Below are 17,308 nucleotides of genomic sequence, written 5' to 3'. Positions count from 1 at the left end.
GTGTTAGGCTCTTGCTGCAAATCCTTACCATTTCATTTGGGAACATTTAGGGAGACTAGTTTTACTGGGCTGCAGTGTCTACAGGATGCACTGCAGCAACTTGTCAACACTTCTTCGGTAGCACCTCCCATACCCACGACTTCCACCATCTAGAAGGCTAAGGAGAGCAGGTGGATGGGAACACCATCACCTCCAAGTCACATACCATCCTGACTTGGAAATATATCGCCGATCCTTCATAGTCACTGGGTCAAAATCCTGGAACTCCCTACCTAACAGCACTGAGAGACAATGTTCCCGTTAAGCTGCGCAGCGATCTGCAGATCCCGCGTAGGCTGCTCAATGGCGTTGTAATGGAAAAAACTGCGCATGCGTGGAAATTTGAATGGGCCGTACACCCAAAAGAAAAATAAACGGGAACACTGCTGAGAGTACCTACACCACATGGACTGCAGCGGTTCAAGGCGGCGCTTACCACTGCCTTCTTGAGGGCAACTAGGTATGGGAAATACATGCCGGCCTTTGCAGTGATGTACACATCCAGAGAATAAGTAAAAAGGACATAATGCCATGTATTCAGAGCCTGCTTCCAACCAGTTGTCTTTTGAGGTACAGGATATGACGCCTTTAAAATGTGGTCTACTTAATTCCACCCACAGCTCATCTGATGAAGCCAGTGTGCAGGGTCCCAGGATAGATCCCCAGTCTGTATGGCATCAGCTAATTTCAACTGGGCCTCAGTACCCCTGCACTGTGGAGGGGTGGGGTGGGTAGGGGCAAGGACATTGACCTTATAACGCAGAAACAGGTTGTGAGCAGTAGTCTTAATCCCCTGTACCCGCTCTTCTCAATATTCCTTTATCCCAGTTTCCTTCAACCACCTATCTAACCTATTAATAAATGTTGATATGGCCTCTGATTCAATCACTAATTCTGGTAGTGCATTCGAGAGATTTAAAGATGAGGAGAATTTTAAAATTTGAGATGTTCGGGGACTGTGGGATTGGGAGCCAGTGTACAAGAGCCCTGTACAGTTAGGATGGACACATCAAATAGCACTGTAAAGGATTGAACTCATCATTAGTCTAATGAAGTGCTACAATATTTGCAAGTCCTCCTTCAGCTGAAGCACAGCTGTGTTGCGTTCCCTGGAATTACCTCCCTAAGCCTTGCTGCCTCTCTATCCTCCTTTAAGACGCTCCTTAAAACCTACCTCTTTGACCAAGCTTTTGGTCACCTGTCCTAATGTCTCCTTATGTGACTTGGTGTCAAACTTTTTTGATGACGCTTCTGTGAAGTGCCTTGGGATGTTTTACTGTGTTAAAGGCATGATAAAAATGCTAGTTGTTGTTGAGTTAGCTAATCTTAGCCAGGGATGGCAGTATAGGCACTCAAATTGGGTCTCATCATCCTGATGTAGAAAACTCTCACACCCGATCTTTATCCAGTGACACCTGCTGGAAAGTGCATGCCGGACGAAGGCAGGATTAAACCCAGCCGTGATAGCCTCCACTGCTGAATATCCAATATCCATGACAGTCAAAAAAGAAATAATCAATTGAGCTAGGTAGCATAATGCTGCTGGTTGCCTGTGAAACTGTACCCTAAGCAAGAGGCTGCACCTTTGGATGATGTTGGAAAAATAGCTCCCAAAAAAAACATTCAAAATGCATTGGTAGAGTGGGGGGGAAGGGGGGGGATTAGTGGAGCAGTGGTGAGTGCATCAAATTAGATTGACATTTTTCATCCAAATAATGAGGTTTGCAATGTTCTTGCGGAAACCAAATTTCAAAGGCTAGGTTTTTCTCTGCCTGTCATGATGTATAAATAATGAGTCCGGGCAGCATAAGAGAGAGCAGAAAAATCTCATTTTCTACTGAAGTGCCAGCTCTTCCCCTCATTCGCTCTCCTAATTCCTGTAAAACTTCAGTCAGCAAACAAGCAGATCTGAAGTATTTATAAAGTGTTTAATTATTGCTAAGGATAAGGGGTAAACCATTTAAGACAGAGATGAGGAGGAATTTCTTCACCCAGAGTGTGGTGAACCTGTGGAATTCTCTACCACAGAAGGCAGTGGAGGCCAATTCATTAAATATATTCAAGGAGGAGTTGGATATATTTCTTAAGGCTAAAGGGATCAAGGGATATGGGGAGAAGGCAGGGACAGGGTACTTAATTTGGATGATCAGCCATGATCTCATTGAATGGCGGAGCAGGCTCGAGGGGCCGAATGGCCTACTCCTGCTCCTATCTTCTATGTTTCTATGCTTCATCAAACCACATCTACTCCATTTCACACAGGATAATTACAATGAATACCAATCAGTGAGATTCTTCCCCCCCACCCCCATAAACCCTCCTCTGAATGTGCAGACTCTTCTTAGGGTACAGGCCACAGACATGGGCAGCCAAAGGGAGTCTCTCTGCATATGCAAGTCTCAATAGTGAGTGTTAGAAGATCGTTCAATGGTTGTTGGCATCGCAGCCAAGCTCAATTCTATGCTTACCGGACATCCACAAGTGCACTTCCAGCAGGACTCACTGTAAGCAGCCATCAGGAGCGAGAAACCTGGTTGATTTTTTTTCTCTCCTTACGGGATTGATGTGCCCAACTGTGGAATCTCGAATACTCTCTGGCTGAGAAGTTAACTCAGCACAGGCCAGGAAACAAGTACCGCTAGGATCACTCGCAAAGTTATTGTTTAACAGTCTGCTATACTCCATGTCAAAATTATTATGCAAAACCCCCTCCTCCCTATGAAAGCTCATGTCAGACCTTTCTACCACAGGATTAACAAATAATAACTTGCATTTATATAGTGCCTTTAATGAAACATCCCATGGAATTTCAGAAGTATAAGGAAAAAATATACTTGGCTTGACAAAATATAAACTGAACCTAAAGCAGAGACTGCTCTTCTATACAATCTCCATGATCAACATGACATAGCTTCCATGCCTTAACAAAGGAAAAAGCTCCAACAACAGGTCTTCAAGAACAAACATCACAACTCAAGCAGTTGGGCCCAAAGAGTCAGCACTGGAACTGGAAGCAGAGAGATGATGAGATGGGTTTTTCCACAAACGCAGAGGCAGGATACTGCTTCGCTCAAACTGCTAGACGCTGATCTTTGTCTGTCCTCAAGAGGCACAAAATGTATTCCCCAGAGGAGAGGCAAAAAGTGCTAAGAAGCAACATTTGTTGGTTCAAAACCAATGATGAAGATATGAGTCTCTGCGCTGTGCTAGGGAATGGCCAAGAGTTGAACAGAAGAATGGAATAGGGATACAGAATCCTAAATGGAAGTGGCACAAAGTCTCACACACCCCAGTAAAATACCTTCAAGGCCCGAGTCTTTGAATTACTCCATAGTCTCACTACACTTTACATCTTTGCCAGTCATATGTCCAACCCCACACGCCCACTTTGATGATTGCTTACCCACCATCTAATCCCCACCAGTCATTCCATCCCCGCATTTTGGAACACTCTCCCAAAACCACATCGCCTCACTAATTCACTCCTTTCCTTCAAAAGTCTTTTAACCCTCCCTCTCTTGCTTTTAACATAAGAAGTAGGAGCAGGAATAAGCCATACGGCCCCTCGGGCCTGCTCCGCCATTCAATAGGATCATGGCTGATCCGAACCTAGATTCACGTCCACTTCCCTGCCCTCTCCCTGTAACCCCTAATTCCCTTATCTGCTAGGAAACTGTCTATCTCCGTTTTAAATCTATTTAATGTTGCAGCTTCCACACTACCCTCTGAGTAAAGTAGTTTATCCTCATCTCAGTTTTGAAAGGGCAGCCTCTTATTCTAAGATTATGCCCCCTAGTTCTAGTCTCACCCATCAGTGGAAACATCCTCACCGCATCCACCCGATCAATCCCCCTCACAATCTTACATGTTTCGATAAGATCGCCTCTCATTCTTCTGAACTCCAATGAGTAGAGGCCCAACCTACTCAACTTTTCCTCATACGTCAACCCCCTCATCTCTGGAATCAACCGAGTGAACCTTCTCTGAACCGCCTCGAAAGCAAGTATATCTTTTCTTAAATATGGAAACCAAAACTGCATGCAGTATTCCAGGTGTGGCCTCACCAATACCCTGTATAACTGCAGCAAGACTTGCTTGTTTTTATACTCCATCCCCCTTGCAATAAAAGCCAAGATTCCATTGGCCTTCCTGATCACCTGCTGCACCTGCATACTAACTTTTTGTGTTTCATGCACCAGGACCCCCAGATCCCTTTGTACTGTAGCACTTTGCAGTTTCTCTCCATTTAGATAATAACTTGCTCTTTGATTTTTTTCTGCCAAAGTGCATAACCTCACACTTTCCAATATTATATTCCATCTGCCAAATCTCTGCCCACTCACTTAGCCTGTCTATGTCCTTTTGCAGGTTTTTTATGTCCTCCTCACTCACTGCTTTCCCTCCCATCTTTGTATCATCAGCAAACTTGGATATGTTGCACTCGGTCCCTTCCTCCAAATCATTAATATAGATTGCAAAGTGTTGGGGTCCCAGCACTGACCCCTGTGGAACACCACTAGTTACTGATTGCCAGCCCGAGAACGAACCATTTATCCCAACTCTGTTTTCTGTTAGATAGCCAATCTTCCACCCATGCCAGTATATTACCCCCAATCCCGTGATTTTTTTAATCTTGATCAGTAATCTTGTGTGGCACCTTGTCAAATGCCTTTTGGAAGTCCAAATACACTACATCCACTGGTTCCCCTTTATCCACCCTGTATGTTACGTCCTCAAAGAATTCGAGCAAATTTGTCAAACATGACTTCCCCTTCATAAAACCATGTTGACTCTGTCCTATTAAATTATGTTTATCCAAATGCTCTGTTACTGTATCCTTAATAATGGACTCCAACATTTTACCAACCACAGATGTTAGGCTAACTGGTCTATAGTTTCCAGCTTTTTGTCTACTTCCCTTCTTAAATAAGGGTGTTACATTAGCAGTTTTCCAATCTGCTGGGACCTTTCCTGAGTCCAGGGAGTTCTGGAAAATAATCACCAATGCATCCACAATCCCTACTGCTACTTCTCTCAAGACCCTAGGGTGTAGGCCATCAGGTCCGGGGGATTTATCTGCCTTAAGTCCCAATATCTTACCGAGTACCACCTCCTTAGTGATTTTAATCGTGTTTAGCTCCTCCCCCCCATTGCCCCCTGTTTGTCAAGTGTTGGGATATTTTTTAGTGTCCTCTACTGTAAAGACTGATACAAAGTATTTGTTCAGCGTCTTTGCCATCTCCATGTTCCCCACCACTAGTTTCCCGGTCTCATCCTCTAAGGGACCAACGTTCACTTTAGCCACCCTTTTTCTTTTTATATAGCTGTAGAAACTCTTGCTATCTGTTTTTATATTTTTTGCTAGTTTACTTTCATAATCTATCTTCCCTTTCTTAATTAATCTTTTAGTTATTCTTTGCTGGCTTTTAAATGCTTCCCAATCTTCTATCCTCCCACGAGATTTGGCTACTTTATATGCCCTTGTTTTCAGTCGGATACTATCCTTTATTACTTTACTAAGCCACGGATGGCTGTCTTTTCTTTTACTCCCCTTTTACCTCAGTGGAATATATTTTTCTTGAAAGATGTGAAATATCTCCTTGAATGTAGACCACTGCTCTTGTACCGTCTTACACTTTAATCTGTTTTCCCAGTCCACTTTAGTCAATTCTACTCTCATACCTTCATAGTCTCCTTTATTTAAGCTCAGTACGCTGGTTTGAGATCCAACTCTCTCGCCCTCAAACTGAATTTGGAATTCAACCATATTATGGTCACTCATTCCAAGGGGATCCTTTACTAGGACATTTTTTATTAATCCTGTCTCATTACACAGGACCAGATCCAAGATTGCCTGCCCCCTGGTTGGTTCAGTTACATACTGCTCAAGGAACCCGTCCCTAATACACTCTATGAACTCTTCCTCAAGGCTGCCATGCCCAATTTGATTAGTCCAGTCAATATGAAAGTTAAAATCCCCCATGATTATAGCTGTTCCCTTATTACAAGCCCCAACTATTTCTTGATTTATACTCCGACCAACAGAGTTGCAACTGTTAGGAGGCCTATAGACTACGCCCACCAGTGACTTTTTCCCCCTATTATTCCTTATCTCCACCCAAACTGTTTCACTATCCTGATCCTTTGACCCAATATCATTTCTGGCTATTGCAGTGATTCCATCCTTGATTAACATAGCAACCCCACCTCACTTTCCTTCCTGTCTGTCCTTCCTAATTGTCAAATACCCTTGTATGTTTAGTTCCCAGTCATGATCATCTTGCAGCCATGTTTCCGTAATGGCCACCAGATCATAACCATGTGTAGTTATTTGTACCGTCAACTCGTCTATTTTGTTACGAATGCTGCATGCATTCAGATAAAGAACTTTCAAATATGTTTTCTGATAATTTATTCCTATTTTTACCCCTTTTACTACTTTACCTTTATCATCATACATTCTGTCCCTTCCTGACACGCTCTGGTTTTTAATTCCCCCACTGCTACCTTGCTCTATTGCCTTCTCCACTGTCATTTTTATTTTTCGCTTTCTTAAAACATCCCCCCCACTAATTAGTTTAAAGCCCTCTCTACAGCCCTAGTTATTCGATTCGCCAGGATTCTAGTCCCAGCACTGGCCAAGTGAAGTCCGTCCCAACGGAACAGCTCTCTCCTGTCCCAGTACTGATGCCAGTGTCCCAAGAAGCAAAACCCATTTCTCCCACACCAGTCTTTGAGCCACGCATTTAACTCTCTAATTTTATTTACCCTAGCCAAATTTGCACGTGGCTCAGGTAGTAATCCAGAGATTATTACCCTTGTGGTTCTGCTTTTTAATTTGGCCCCTAGCTGCTCAAACTCCCTCAGCAGAACCTCTTTCCTTGTCCTATCTATGTCGTTGGTACCAACATGGACCACGACAACTGGATCCTCCCCCTCCCACCCCACACCAAATCCCCAGTCTTTTTCGTCTTCGGATTGTCATCTCTCCACCTCCTACACTTAAAAGTGCTGAGAGATTCTCCTACGGGAGATATGCTTAAAGAAAATGCAAGTTATTGCTCTCAGTAATTAGCATGGAGCCTATGCTTGTTGTAGGAAGTTTTCCGCCTCAATCTAGAATGTGGTTGTAACAGTTAATCCCCCTGAATGGGACTGGCACACAGGGCCCATTGTTATCACCGTTGATGAACTGCATAGCAACCACTGTAAGTCACTGCTGAGAACCATGCCATCTGACATGAGTGTTACATCCCACAATTCCAACTAGAACAGAACCAAGGAGCTTTTTGTTCAAGCTTTTCCCCTGCCCCTCCCTAAATGCAGTGATTCATATTGGTGCACAGGTCCAGGGTACATTTCCAGCAAAGGTCACTGGATAGTGGTCCCATAGCAGGAACCCTGGTCAATTTTCTCTCACCACTCCCCTACCCCCTCTCACCCTAGCCCAATTGTAGCACCCTCCACCAGGGTTCAAACCTGTGACCTCATGGATTGTAATGTTCAGCACAATATGCTAATGTGTACATTTATTAACAATGTACAGTAGTTCAATGTTTTGATCACAAAACTCAATGAATTATTTCTTTCTTTCAGAATGCAATGGTTTATGCAGGGCATTCTGCATCAATAATGTCCTACAAATAGCAATGAGATCAATGAGCACAGAAAAAGTCAGTCATTTGGGCACAGTAGGATGTTATAAACAACAATGAATGATTATCCGTGTTTTTTTTATTGGCATTGGCTGAGAGAGGATATTTGGTCAAGTCACCAGGAGAATCATCAACTTGCACCATAGGATCTTAATGTTCACCTTAACAGGTAAATAGGGCCACGGCATAAGGTTTTATCTAAAGGAAAGTACTTTTGACAAGGTAGCACATGTTAAATCATGCCTAGATTATATGCTCAAGTCCTGAAGTTGCATTCAAACCCATAATCTCCAGATCAAATGCTTGGAGTTCTACCAACTGTGCTTGGCAAGGAGAACATTTTACAACTCCTCTGATCGGTTGGTGGTTAAGTGCATGACCTGGTGTGACACTAAGTTATATGGACTCAGAAGGCGCCAGGTTCAATCCTCAGTCTGTGTCGAGTTAGCTGATCTGTCAAGGCAACATTTAAAGTGCTACAATTAGGCATGTTGTCCCTGGGTTAGGGAGAGGTTAAAAAAAAATCAGTTGGACGAAAACAGGATCACGTTCATCTCAGATGCCTCCCACATCATATACCCTGCCGATGCAGTGTATACTGCTTGTGTGAAGTACCAGAGGACTAGTAGCAGATTATCTCGTGTAGGTGAAATGTATGAATAACTGTAGGATTATGCTAACCAATGCAAAATGAGCTCCCCATGTTTCTAATATGTCATTGTAATGATGTGTGCATATAGCAGGGGTCATTCATAGTTCATGTAACCTCTTACAGGGTGGCACAATGGCTAGTGCCTTTGTTCCACTGCAGTACTGAGGGAGTGCTGTATTGTCAGAGGTGCCATATTTTGAATGAGACATTAAACTGAAGCCCGGTTTGCCTGTTCAGATGGACATAAAAGATTTCATAGCACTATTCAAAAACTAGGTGTCCTGGCCAACAAACTTCACCAAACAGTAACTGGTCAGTTGTCTCATTAATGTTTGTGGGATATAAATGTGTGCAAATTGACTGCCACGTTTGGCTACATAAAGTGACTGCACTTTAAATGTAATACATTGGCTGTAAAGTGCTTTGGGATGTCCTGAGGACTATCAACATCCTGGAGGTCATCATTAACCAGAAACTTAATTGGACCAGCCACATAAATACTGTGGCAACAAGAGCAGGTCAGAGGCTAGGTATTCTGCAGCAAATGTCTCACCTCCTGACTCCCCAAAGCCTTTCCACCATCTACAAGGCACAACATAAGAAATAGGAGCAGGGATAGGCCACTTGGCCCCTTGAGCCTGCTCCGCCATTCAATAAGATCATGGCTGATCTAGGGCGCAAAGCCACTTCCCAGCCCGCTCCCAATAACCCTTCACTCCATTATCTTGCAACAATTTGTCCATCCCCACTTTAAATGTATTTAATGACTCAGCCTCCACAGCTCTCTGGGGCAGAGAATTCCACATATTTACGACCCTCTGAGAGAAGAAGTTCCTCCTCATCTCAGTTCTAAAAGGGCGACCCTTTATTCTGAGGCTGTGCCCCCGAGTTCTAGATTTCCCCATGAGGGGAAACATCCTCTCTGCATCTAGCCTGTCGAGCCCCCTCAGTATCTTATATGTTTCAATAAGATCACCTCTCATTCTTCTAAATTCCAATGAGTATAGGCCCAGCCTGCTCAACCTTTCCTCATAAGTCAAACCCCTCATCTCTGGAATTAACCTAGTGAATCGCCTCTGAACTGCCTCCAATGCAAGTATATCCTTCCTTAAATAAGGAGACCAAAACTGTATGCAGTACTCAAGGTGTGGTCTCACCAATACCCCGTACAGTTGTAGCAGGACTTCCCTGCTTTTATACTCCAACATTCCATTTGCCTTTTTGATTACTTGCTGTACCTGCATGCTAACTTTTTATGATAGCAAAATACTGCAGATGTTGGAAATCCAAAATAACAACAGAAAATGCTGGAAAAACTCAGCAAGTCAGGCAACATCCGTGGAGAGAAATTTGAGTTGACGTTTCGGGTTTGACCCTTCTTCAAAACTGGAGAGAAAAGGAACTAGATCGAAGGCAGGGCTGCGATCGGACAAAAGAATAAAAGAACCAAAAGAAGTAAAAGAGATTAGAAGCTAGACGAGATGGTAATAGGCTGTGATTAGGTGTAAAGTGTACTGGCAGGGCAAAAGATAGCTGCCAGGTGTGAGAGAGAAACAAAAGGAAAGGGGGGGGGGGGGGGGGGAAAGGAAAGGAGTGGAAAAATATAAGTGAAAATGAAATAGGGGCCGAGGTTATGATCTGAAATTGTTGAACTCGATATTGAGACCGGAAGGCTGCAGACTGCCTAATCGGAAGATGAGGAACAGCACCTCATCTTCCGATTAGGCAGTCTGCAGCCTTCCGGTCTCAATATCGAGTTCAACAATTTCAGATCATAACCTCGGCCCCTATTTCATTTTCACTTATATTTTTCCACTCCTTTCCTTTTCCCCCCCCCCCCCTTTCCTTTTGTTTCTCTCTCACACCTGGCAGCTATCTTTTGCCCTGCCAGTACACTTTACACCTAATCACAGCCTATTACCATCTCGTCTAGCTTCTAATCTCTTTTACTTCCTTTGGTTCTTTTATTCTTTTGTCCGATCGCAGCCCTGCCTTCGATCTAGTTCCTTTTCTCTCCAGTTTTGAAGAAGGGTCAAACCCGAAACGTCAACTCAAATTTCTCTCCACGGATGTTGCCTGACTTGCTGAGTTTTTCCAGCATTTTCTGCTAACTTTTTATGTTTCATTCACAAGGACTCCCAGGTCCCTCTGAACTGCAGCATTTTGTAATCTCTCTCCATTTAAATAATAGTTTGCATTTTTATTTTTCCTGCCAAAGTAGATAACCTTGCACTTTCCCACATTATACTCCATCTGCCAAATGTTTGCCCACTCACCTAGCCTGTCTATATCCCTTTGCAGATTCTTTGAGTCCTCTGCACAACTTGCTTTCCCACCCATCTTTGTATCATCCGCAAACTTGGCTACATTACACTCGATCCAAGTCATTAATGTAGATTGTAAATAGTTGGAGCCCCAGCACCGATCCTTGTGGCACCCCACTAGTGACCGTTTGCCAACCAGAAAATTACCCATTTATCCCAACTCTCTGCTTTCTGTTAGTTAGCCAATTCTCTATCCATGCTAATACATTGCCCCCAACTCCGTGAGCACTTATCTTATGCAGTAACCTTTTATGTGGCACCTTATTGAATGCCTTCCGGAAATCCAAATACACCACATCCACTGGCTCACCCTTGTCCACCCTGTTTGTTACATCGTCAAAGAACTCCAGCAAATTGGTTAAACATGATTTCCCTTTCCTAAAACCATGCTGACTGTTTGACTGCAGTATGTTTTTCTAAATGCCCTGCTACTGCTTCCTTAATGAAGGACTCCAGCATTTTCCCAACGACAGATGTTAGGCTAACTGGTCTATAGTTTCCTGCTTTCTGTCTCCCTCCTTTCTTAAATGGGGTGTTACATTAGCAGTTTTCCAATCCGCTGGGACCTCTCCAGAGTCCAGGGAATTTTGCAACCAATGCATCCACTATCTCTGCAGCCACTTCTTTTAAGACCCTGGGATGCAGGCCATCTGGTCCAGGGGACTTGTCGTCTTTTAGTCCCATTATTTTACCGAGTACTATTTCCTCAGTGATAGTGATTGTCATTAGTTCCCCACTCCCTGTAGCCCCTTGATTATCCATTATTGGGATATTGTTAGTGTCTTCTACAGTGAAGCCAGATGCAAAATATTTGTTCAGAGGCTCTGCCATTTCCCCGTTCCCTATTATTAATTCCCCAGTCTCATCCTCTAAGGGACCAACATTTACTTTAGCTACCCTCTTCCTTTTTATATACCTGTAGAAGCTCTTACTATCTGCTTTAATGTTTCTTGCCAGCTTACTCTCATAATTCATCATCTTCTATTATTTTTTTAGTCATCCTTTGCTGGTATTTAAAAATTTCCCAATCCTCTGGTCTCCCACCAATCTTGGCAACGCTGTATGCCTTTGTTTTCAATTTGATACCATCCTTTACTTCCTTAGGTAGCCACAGATGGTGCTCCCTTCTCTTAAAAGCTTTCTTTCTCACTGGATCTTTCTTTCTCACTGGGAGTGTGATGGAATAATCTCCACTTGCCTGGATGATTGCAGCTCCAACAACACTCAAGAAGCTCGACACCATCCAGGACAAAGCAGCCAGCCTGATTGGCACCCCATCCACCACCTTAAACATTCACTCCCTCCACCACCGGCGTACCATGGCTGTGTGTACCATTTACAAGATGCACTGCAGCAACTCGCCAAGGCTTCTTCGGCAGCACCTCCCAAACCCGCGACCTCTTCCACCTAGAAGGACAACGGCAGCAGGCGCATGGGAACACCACCACCTCCAAGCTCCCCTCCAAGTCACACACCATCCTGACTTAGAGATATATCACCGATCCTTCATCGTCACTGGGTCAAAATCATCGAATTCCCTACCTAACATCACTGTGGGAGTACCTTCACCAACACGGACTGCAGCAGTTCAAGGCGGCGGCTCACCACCACCTTCTCAAGGACAACAAATGCTGGCCTTGCCAGCGACGCCCAGATCCCATAAGCGATTAAAAAAAAATGACAGGCACTAAATATGATGGCGTCAGCCATGGCGCAGTGGTAACACGCTCCCCGGAATCAGAAGGGTGTGGATTCAATTAGCTGTAAAGCATTTTGGGACATCCTGAGGTCATGAAAGGCACTATATAAATAAGCTATTTGACATTATATAGAGTGAATTCTAAAAAGTCATGTATTTGTTCTAAAGTTACATTTATAGCTTTACAATTGTTCCCCTGATGTCAGAGAATGTTCTTCACTGGGCAGCAGTGCTGAAATGATCAAGGTATAGTAGATTAGTGGTTGTGGTACTGGACTAACAATCCAGATGCAATTTGTGGCTTGGCACCAGAAACACCGACCATGAAAACTGCCAGACTGTTGTAAAAACCCAGTCAAAGAAGAGAACCTGCCAACCCTACCCGGTCTGACCTACACTTATTTCCAGTCCACACAATGTAGTATTTAAAAAAAAATTCACTCAGGATGTGGGCGTCCCTGGCCCTTGAGAAGGTGGTGGTGGGCCTTGTTCATGAACCAATGTAGTACGTGTGGTAAAGATACTTTAAAGATATATGATTGGGATTACGGAAACATGGCTCCAGGGTGACCAAGGCTGGGAACTCAACATCCAGGGGTATTCAATATTCAGGAAAGATAGGCAAAAAAGAAAAGGAGGTGGGGTAGCATTGCTAGCTAAAAGAGGGGATTAACACAATTGAAAGGATATTAGCTCTGATGATGTGGAATCTGTATGGGTAGAACTGAGAAATACCAAGGGGCAGAAAACGTTAGTGGGAGTGGTATACAGACCTCCAAACAGTCATGCGGAGGTTGGGGATGGCATTAAACGGGAAATTAGAGACGCGTGCAATAAGGGCACAGCAGTTATCATGGGTGACTTTAATCTACATATAGATTGGGCTAACCAAATTAGTAACAATACTGTGGAGGAGGAATTCCTGGAGTGTATACGAGATGGTTTCCTGGACCAATATGTCGAGGAACCAACTAGGGATCAGGCCATCTTAGACTGGGTATTATGTAATGAGAAAGGATTAATTAGCAATCTTGTTGTGCAAGGCCCCTTGGGTCGGAGCGATCATAATACAGGTAGACTACCCTTTATCCGGACTTCCGAAAACCGAAACCCTCTAAAAACCGTTTCGTTCAGCGTAAGTCGTGCGTACGACTTACGCTGAACGAAAAAACCTTCGGTTTTTAGAGGGTTCCGGTTGCGGAAGTTCGGATAAAGGGTAAGTCGTGCGCACGACCCCCCGCCGACCCCGCCAACCGCGCCAGCCCCGACAACCGCCGACCCCGCCAGCCCCGACCCCCCCGCGTACCCCGCCGGCCCTGACCCCCTTATGCTGAGCGTCAGCGTAAGTCGTGCGCACGACCCCCCGCCGACCCACCTTCCGAAATCCGAAATTCTCCTTTATCCGAAACTCGGCTGGTCCCGAGGTTTTCGGATAAAGGATAGTCTACCTGTATGATAGAATTCTTCATTAAGATGGAGAGTGAAGTAGTTGACTCAGAGACTAGGGTCCTGAATTTAAATAAATGAAACTACGATGGTATGAGGCGCGAGTTGGGTACGATTGATTGGGGAATGTCACTCAAAGGGTTGATGGTGGCTAGGCAATGGCAAACATTCAAAGACCGCATGGATTTAACTACAGAATTTGTTCATCCCAGTTTGGCATAAAAATAAAACAAAAAAGGTGACTCAACCGTGGCTAACAAGGGAAATTAGGGATAGCATAAGATCCAAGGAGAAGACATATAAATTGGCCAGAAAAAGCAGTAAACCTGAGGACTGGGAGCAGTTTAGGATTCAGCAAAGGAGGACAAAGGGATTAATTAAGAAGGGGAAAATAGAATGAGAGTAAGCTTGCAGGGAACATAACTGACTGTAAAAGCTTTTATAGATATGTGAAGAGAAAAAGATTGGTGAAGTCAAGCGTAGGTCCCTTGCAGTCAGAATCAGGGGAATTTATAATGGGGAACAAAGAAATGGCAGACCAATTAAATACATACTTTGGTTCTGTCTTCACAAAGGAGGACAGAAATAACCTCCCAGAGATGTCGGGGAACATAGGGTCTAATGAGAGGGAGGAACTGAAAGAAATCAGTATTTGTAGGGAAATGGTGTTAGGGAAATTGACGGGATTGAAAGCCGATAAATCCCCAGGGCCTGATAATCTACATCCTAGGGTACTTAAGGAAGTGGCCCTAGAAATAGTAGATGCATTGCTGGTCATCTTCCAAAATTCGATAGACTCTGGAACAGTTCCCATGGATTGGAGGGTAGCTAATGTTACCCCACTATTCAAAAAAGGTGGTAGAGAGAAAACGGGGAATTATAGACCGGTAAGCCCGGCATCGGTAGTGGGGAAAATGCTAGAGTCCATTATAAAAGATGTAATAGCAGTGCACTTGGAAAACAGTGACAGGATCGGACAAAGTCAACATGGATTCACAAAAGCTAAATCATGCTTGACTAATCTACTGGAATTTTTTGAGGATGTAACTGGAGAACCAGTGGATGTGGTGTATTTGGACTTTCAGAAGGCTTTCGATAAGGTCCCGCATAAGAGATTAGCGTGTAAAGTTAAGGCACATGGGATTGGGGTAAGGTACTGACTTGGATAAAGAACTGGTTGGCAGACAGGAAGCAAAGAGTTGGAATAAACGGCTCTTTTTCTGAGTGGCAGGCAGTGACTAGTGGGGTACCGCAGGGATCGGTCCTAGGACCCCAGCTATTCACAATATATATTAATGATCTAGACGAGGGAACTAGATGTAATATCTCCAAGTTTGCAGACGACACAAAGCTGGGTGGGCGTGTGTGCTGTGAGGAGGATGCCGAGAAACTCCAGTATGATTTGGACAGGTTGGGTGATTGGGCAGAATCATGGCAGATGCAGTATAATGTAGATAAATGCGAGGTTATCCACTTTGGTGGCAAAAACAGGAAGGCAGATTATTATCTGAACGGCAATAGATTGGGAGAAGGGGAAGTGCAACGAGACCTGGGTGTCCTTGTGCACCAGTCGCTTAAGGTAAGCATGCAGGTGCAGCAGGCGGTTAGGTTAAGGCGGCAAATGGTATGTTGGCCTTCATAGCGAGAGGGTTCGAGTACAAGAACAAGGATGTCTTGCTGCAGTTGTACAGGGCCTTGGTGAGACCACACCTTGAGTATTGTGTGCAGTTTTGGTCACCTTATCTGAGGAAGGATGTTCTTGCCATGGAGGGAGTGCAGCGAAGATTCACCAGACTGATACCTGGGATGGCAGGAATGACATATGAGGAGAGATTGGGTCGATTGGGCTGGAGTTTAGAAGAATGAGAGGGGATCTCATTGAAACTTATAAAATTCTAACAGGACTGGACAGACTGGATGCAGGAAGGATGTTCCCGATGGCCGGGGAGTCCAGAACCAGGGGTCACAGTCTAAGGATAAGGGGTAAGCCATTTAGGACAGAGATGAGGAGGAATTTCTTCACCCAGAGTGTGGTGAACCTGTGGAATTCTCTACCACAGAAGGCAGTGGAGGCCAATTCATTAAATATATTCAAGAAGGAGTTAGATATATTTCTTAAGGCTAAAGGGATCAAGGGATATGGGGAGAAGGCAGGGACAGGGTACTGAAATTGGATGATCAGCCGTGATCTCATTGAATGGCGGAGCAGGCTCGAGGGGCCGAATGGCCTACTCCTGCTCCTATCTTCTATGTTTCTATTACTTCCACAATGCTGTTGGGTTGGGAGTTCCAGAATTTTGACCCAGCGACAATGAAGGAACGATGCTAGATGTTCAAGTTGGGATGGTGTGTGATTTAGAGGGGAACTCGGAGGTGGCGGTGTTCTCATGCACCTGCTACTAATCCATCTAAGTGGTGGTGGCTGCAGATTTGGGAGGTGCTGTTGAAGGAGCCTTGGCTCGTTGCTGTAGTGTATCCTGCAGAAAGTACACACTGCAGCCACCGTAATCCAATATAGGATAGCCTGGATGTTTAAGCAAGTGGATTGGGTATCGATCAAGCTGACTGCTTAGTCCTGGATGGCGTTGAGCTTCTTGAGTGTTGTTGCAGCTGCAGTGAAATCCTGGGGTTAGGGATAGATAACAATTGCTGCCTTGCTAGTGTCACCCACTTCCAGAGAACAAAAGTTTAGTAAGGTTGCAGAGTGCTGCCCGTGCCTGTGGAATCGTAACTCGAGGGCAGAAAATTGGAAAAAAATCTGTAGGCAATTTAAAACATGTCAATAGTAGCACACTGAGGCGCACAGCTCCCTTCTTACTCAATGCCTCATGGTTAACATCTAATTATTTTCTTTTTTAAAAACTTTATTCATGTGAACTGCCCCTTTACAGTTTTACAGTGCTGTGAAAATGCTGCAGTTAACCAAAGAGAAATCAATGCACATTTGACATTGCAAAAGATTCCACTCCAATCAATTCTCATGCATTTAAATAGCTCACACCCACAACAGACCAGGTCCGCTGTGAAATAAAGTCTGTTTCAATCCATTTTCTGGATGTGGTTTAACGCTGATTAGATTGCAAAACTGTAGCAATCACATACAACCACAAGGAAGGGGGAATCACCATTGCCTGAATAAACAGCACGTTAACACAACAAAAAAAGAGTCAGTGTTCCCATTTGTAATCCCTATCCAGGGACCCCTGCTGGAAAGTGCAATTGCGAGGACATCAGGATTGGGCTCAGCTGTGGTGCCATCCATAGGTGAACAGCCTGTCGCCATGCAGTGTCCAAAATGACATACTGAAAAATGGCCACTAGAGCGAGGCACCAGAGGGCAGCTGGCACCAGTGGAACTGTACCCTATCAACAATCGCAAGATATTTGCAGATCACAAAGACCTTTCGGCTCACTTCAGTTAATTCATCCAAGAAAAATAAACCCTAAAGTCTCTGCATTGCAGCATCCAATAGTTTCTTAAATGATTGCAGGG

At 44.3% G+C, this 17,308-nt stretch overlaps 1 protein-coding gene across 6 annotated transcripts in view; it reads right to left on the bottom strand.

Annotated features, from left to right (window-relative positions):
* LOC147114710 (uncharacterized) overlaps positions 1–17,308 on the bottom strand; it is a 162,617-nt gene that overhangs the window by 70,999 nt on the left and 74,310 nt on the right. The gene's annotated exons all lie outside the window — the stretch shown is intronic.

The sequence above is a fragment of the Somniosus microcephalus genome, chromosome 7, assembly GCF_052327205.1.
Source record: "Somniosus microcephalus isolate GS21.2 chromosome 7, FLI_Smic_1.0, whole genome shotgun sequence".
Classification (NCBI taxonomy): Eukaryota; Metazoa; Chordata; class Chondrichthyes; order Squaliformes; family Somniosidae; genus Somniosus; species Somniosus microcephalus.
The sequence above is the reverse complement of the archived record's forward strand: the minus strand, read 5'-3'. Positions and strand labels throughout refer to the sequence as shown.